Genomic DNA, 6,482 nt, shown 5'->3' on the forward strand with positions numbered 1-6,482 from the left:
AAATCGCGCTCAAATAACAAAACGTTCTGAAGAAGGTTATGATCAAAAATGTCAAACTTTCTAGTGGAAACGTCAGATGGCACCTGACAACATTCAATGTTGCCAAGGCTCAAAATATAAGTAGTGCCCCTCGTATAATAATAATTTCATATTTAATGAAAAATAATATAAAAATATTATTACTAAATTTTTTATGCAAGCGCGAGCGTGACATGGCAGACAGCGCTTGGTCTATCATGCCAGCGGTCCTGAATTCGATTCTGATAGGAATCAAAATATTGACGCTCATGCCTTCTCTCGGAAAAGGTTAGCAACCTGCCGAGAGTATCGTTGTCCACAGAAACATCTCTCGAAAAATCTATATTCAGAACTGGCATTAAAACTAGGTCTCATATAAGCTTGTCGCAATTGTAGAATAATCAGTGTACGCATCACAAGAGATGTAATACAGGCCAGAGGCTTAACGTAAAAAGCAAATTAAATAATGCAAATTTAGAATAAAAAGTTCTAATAATAAAAAGTAATCGAGTAATTAAATTAAATACTTATTTTTATTTCGTGATGATAATGTATTCTTAATGATAAAGTACCAATTTAAAAAATGTAAAGAAAGTATATGTTAAAGATGTCAATCAACCGAAAGAATTCCGTATGTAATGGTACTGAAAGGATACTGTTGAGATTGAACGTGGCGCGCTTAGATCAACAGCACAAGTCGATAAACTAAAGGATGGCGCTGGATCGAACTAGAAGAACTTACCGACCGATATGTATCAAGAGGGAGTCCTGTCGCTACTCTTATGGAGCCCCTTTTCCTTTTCACTCTCTTTCTTCTTCACCCCGTTTTATATACACACGTACGTACAGATAACCTTTACTTCTTTTTCAAAATATATACTTTTACATAACGTTTATTTTTGTGTCTGTTCAGTTTGATTCTGTACATCATATTCTTCTATATCTTATATTAAAAGATATTATATCACAACACGTTGTGTCCTGTATATTTACTTCATTCCTAACAAACATCATAACCAACAGGTTATGGGCCCAGCATACTTCCACTGCGCCTAGATTAAGCTACCAAGAGACTTGTTTTCGTTGCCGACTTTCTCTTGCTGCTGTGTGTGATTGTTAGGAAGTGTCCGTTAGTTCTTTAAAAAAAAAGAAGTGTATCAGAAGCTTCTAAAAGATTTGCAAGAGTCAAATCAAGATGACGGACAATGTTAATGTCGTAAAGATAGAGAAGCTGGATGGAAGTAATTTCCTATATTGGAAGAAACGGGTTACGTTGCTGCTGAAAATTAAGAAGTTGTGGACTGTTGTCAACGGAGAACGGATCAGACCGGATAAGGAGGAAACTGCAGCTGTGTGGGACGAATCTGATGTCGAGGCGATGAGTATATTAGTTAACTCAATAGACGACAACATTTTCAAGCAAGTAATGACGGCAGACACATCGAATACTCTCTGGATCGAGTTGTTAAGCATATTTGAGAAGAGGAGCGATGCACGTATCACAGATCTCCAAGATAAACTCCTTGAATGCAGATTGCAGGATGATCAATCAGTGGTAGATTACGTAAGTGAGATGAAAAATATTAAATACTTACTAGAAGCAGTGGGAGAAAGGATCTCTGAAGGTATGTTGATAGCCAAAATTTTAAACGGTCTTCCTACTTATAAATATAGTAAATTTCTAACAGCTTGGAGATCAAAATCGTCAAATGAAAAGACACTTTCAAATCTGACATTTGAATTATCGGCTGAAGAGGCATTAATTAATAGGACGGAAACAGATGTTGTGGCAATGGCTACGTCAGAGAAGCACGCTCATAAGAAATAAGGTCAAAGGAATACTAAAGATACGTTGAAAGAAAAGGAAGATGTTGTCTGTCATTATTGTAAAAAGACTGGATACAAGAAGATCAACTGCTATAAATTGAAGAATAGCTATAAAAGGACTAAAGGTCAGGCATTCACACAAAAGAAAAATGAAGAGAATAACAAAGATGAGGCATTTATGGCTAACGCCACAGAAGATAAATTACATGAATTAAAGAGTGATGCTGTTTTCGAAACAAAAGAGATGACTGAATTTGTTGCGAGTCATGCCTGCAATCGCTCACTTCAAGGTTCGCGCGTAGGGACAACTCGGAGAGGGGGCATTCATACGTGCTCCCGCTCAGCCTTGGCGCATGCCGTCTGCGTGGCGCTACATGCCCTATGCGTGGCGCTACACGCCCTATTCGTGGCGCTGCACTTCCTATTCATGGCGCTGCGTGCCTTGTTCGTGGCGCTGCAGGGCTTCTTCCCGGAAGTGTTCCCTGAGCCGCCATTATTCTTGAGTTGTTGCGTCTCGAAGGCCTCGGACGCGTGCGTTGCGTAAGTATTACGCAATTCGAGCGTGATCGTGCTAGAACCCAACGAGTGGGTGAAGATAGAACGTTGCGGAACCCAGCGAGTGGGTGGAGATAGAACGTTGCGGAACCCAGCGAGTGGGTGGAGATAGATAGTTGCGGAACCCAGCGAGTGGGTTAATGACTGAGCTCAAAAACCTATACGCATTCCTTGCTGCCAGATATCGGCAATTGAGACGACACCATTGTGCTGGATGGAAGCGTATATACACACATTTACCCAGCAAGCGTTCTTCTCTTGGGATAAGTATTCCTTGCTATACCTATACTCTCTGTAAGAAATTTCTGCTCATATATGAGATATTTGATTACTACGATGCATTTTGTAGTGTGCTCACTCTAATGACATATATATATATATATATATGTGCGAAGGTGATACATTCTGTGACGATCTCAAAGTGTCGTTTAGTGACACTAGTAAAGGTTAAGTATAGCGAACTGGCCTTGTGTTGCGAACCGTTGCATTTAGTTTTCATAATAACTAATTCGAGTTAATCTCTCTCACCGAAGCAATGTGCCTGTGATTCTAGTAACAGGATTTCTCATGGAATGTGTCACGACGTTGAATGTATTGAGAAGTTAATGTACGAATGTATAATCTGAGAGGTGAGTCGCCTCTATGCTTACAACCTCGTTGTTATCGGCGAGATCTGTCTTTGAATGCGAGTTGATTGGACAACACATATTACTTACATATTACATATTACTTGCGCTTGGTTCAGTAAGAGAACAATCACGTCATCTTCATTAGTTTATACATTTTCTTTACGAAAATATCTAAGGTTTCCTTTTCTTGTTTCCACAAATCATTCACATATTCAATTACAGTTATATTATTACATTTAATGATTAATTATAAGTATATGAAAATATAAACTATTTTTCTGCCTTTGACGAACGTTGTTACCCCTCCCCCCGATCAACGTATTCCGTTTACTAGCGTATGCTAATACGCAACAGAATTCAACAAGGAAACATCGAATACAAATTGGATAGGCGATTCTGGAGCATCTTGCCATATGACGAATGACAGAAACAATTTCACAACCTTTGAAGAAATAAATAATCATCTAGGAGTTGCTACAGCGAATAAAAATGCATCAATGGAGGTAAAAGGAAAAGGAACAGTAATGATCAACAGATTCATAGACGGACATTGGGTGAAAGGACATCTGGAGGATGTGCTCTACGTACTAGAGTTGAAACGAAATCTGTTTTCTTTTCGGAAATGCTCGGATAATGGATTTCGATGGATAGGAAACTCAAAAGGAGTAAAAATTATCAATAGCAATAATGATGTAAGAATGATCGGCATTAGAGATGATAATCACTACCGCATGATATTCAAGGTGTTGAAACAAGATCAAGCATTATCAACGGAAAGAATCACTTTGAGAGAATGGCATAAGAAGCTCGGTCACGTGTGTCATAATACACTTCGTAAGATGGCAAAAGAAAATTTAATTGGTATCGAAGACAACGTTGAATTCAACTCTGAAGCATGCAATTATGGAAAGCAGCATCGAGCGTCCTATAAGAAGGAAGGTAGACACAATTATGAAGTTGGAGAGAAGATCCATTCTGATGTATGCGGACCGATGGAAGTGGAAGGTCTTCATGGCGAAAAATGGTTTGTCATATTCAAAGACGATGCAACCGGATACCGAACAGTTTATTGTCTGAGACAGAAGTGTGACGTGCTTCCAAAATTTATTGAATTGCAAATGAGCTTCGTAATAAATTTGGAAGAGATATGAAAATTTTCCGAAGTGACAATGGCACTGAATATACAAATAAAGAATTCCAAACGTTCTTGAAGAAGCGAGGAATAGTACACGAAACATCTGCACCTTACACGCCGGAGCAAAACGGCATGGCTGAAAGAGATATGCGAACTATTGTGGAGACAGGAAGGTCAATGATGTTTGGAAAACAAGTAAGTCGTTTCTTGTGGACTGAAGCGGTGAAGACGGCTGTACGATTATTGAATCAAACACTAACGAAGAAGACAGGAAGCAAAACTGCATTTGAGCTGTGGACGAATAAGAAGCCGGATTTTAATAATCTTCATGTGTTTGGAAGCATTACATATGCACATGTACCATCAACAAATCGCAAGAAATGGGATTCAAAAGCACCAAAAGCTTTATTTGTCGGTTATCACGGTTGTAGTGATAATTTTAAATTATATGATGAACAAACGAAGAAATTTTTCTATTCGAAAAATGTGAAATTCAACTCAGAAGTTGAAACAGGTGATGATAAATTTTGCATCATTCATGTAGAAAGTAAAAAGGTTGTCAATAACAAATAAAAGATGCACTAAAAGAAAGAGAAGATAATGAAGAAACTTAAGAAGAAATTCAAGAAACGCAATCGGTGCATAGAAAAGAAAACTACCGTAAGAAATTACGCACTCCAGAAGAAAGAAGATCAGTAGACAGATATAAAGCACATTTAGCTGATGCAAGTGATTATATTACATATGAAGAAGCAATGAAAAGCGACGCGAGAGACAAGTGGGAGAATGCAATAAAAGAAGAAGTTACAGCTCATCTAAAGAACGGTACTTGGATAGAAGCTAAAATGCCAAAGAATCAACGGTTCATCGATTGTAAATGGTTGCTGAAAATAAAGACTGTACCCAAGGAAGCAAATCGATACAAGGCTCGACTCGTCGCAAGAGGATTTCAACAAAAAGAAGATGTTGATTATCAAGAAATCTATGCTCCAGTAGTTCGGTACGAGACTGTACGCATTATGTTGGCAAAGGCAGTTTCAGAGAATATGTACATCAAACAATTCGATATGAAGACTGCATTTTTATATGGAAAATTGGAGGAAGATATCTGGCTACAACTTCCAAAAGGACCATGGGGCCCAAGTAAAGTCGTTAAATGCATTAAATCATTGTATGGCCTCAAGCAATCACCAAACTGCTGGAATAAATGTTTTATTGCATTCTTGGAGAAATTTAATGTAAAGCAATCTCAAGCAGATGATTGCTTATTTATAGGAAAAGAAGGTGGATTCAACTTCTATTTAATACTTTATGTGGATAATGGCCTGTTACTGTGTAAGAATCAAAATATACTAGATAAGATAATCAACGAAATGAAAGCTGAATTTGAAATTAAAGTATGTAAACTAAGTTATTTCGTTGGTTTCGAAGTCGAAAGATTTGAAGACGGATCGATCACTATTCATCAAGAAGCTTATATTAATAAAATGCTTGACAAATTTGGCATGCAGGATGCAAAAGAAGTATCAACGCCATTGGACATGAATGTGAAACTGAGCAAGGACATGGACTCAAAGAGCGAAGAAGCCATGAAGAGGATTTCTTATCGAGAATTAATAGGATCATTGCAATTTGCAGCTAATATGACAAGACCAGACATAGCCTATTCAGTGAACCTACTCAATCGATTCGTAGAAAATCCTAAAGAAGCACATTGGAAGGCATCAAAACGCATACTTCGCTATCTCAAAGGAACGAAGAAACTCGGTATCAGCTATCGACATGAAGAAAAATTAACAGGTTTCTGCGATAGCGATTATGCAGGCGATCAAGACAATAGTCACTCAACTAGTGGCTATATACAGGGTCCATTATAAAAGTAATGCGCATTTTCTGGGAAAAATATAAGGTGTAGTAAAAAGAAATCCATTATTTTGCATGAAATTGAAGGCTTTATTTAGTATAGTTAGAATGATCCGATTTAGATCAAATATGCACCGTTTTGTTCGATAATTTGTTGCCATTTTGAAGGTAATTTCATTATGCCTCTCTCATAGAAACCCTCGTCCCTATTGGCAAAAAACTGGGACAGTTGATTTTCACAAGCTTCTCTTGAGTCGAATTTTTTACCAGCAAAATCATTTGCCATAGACAGGAACAGGTGGTAATCACTTGGAGCCAGATCCGGACTATAAGGTGGATGCATAAGAACCTCCCAACCAAACTCCAGGAGCTTCTGGCGAGTCACTATCGATGTGTGTGGCCTTGCGTTGTCCTGATGGAACACAATTCCTCTCCTATTGGCCAACGCTGGCCGC

Source organism: Mycetomoellerius zeteki, unplaced genomic scaffold (genome assembly GCF_001594055.1).
Source record: "Mycetomoellerius zeteki isolate Tzet28-1 unplaced genomic scaffold, Tzet1.0 scaffold1365, whole genome shotgun sequence".
NCBI lineage: Eukaryota > Metazoa > Arthropoda > Insecta > Hymenoptera > Formicidae > Mycetomoellerius > Mycetomoellerius zeteki.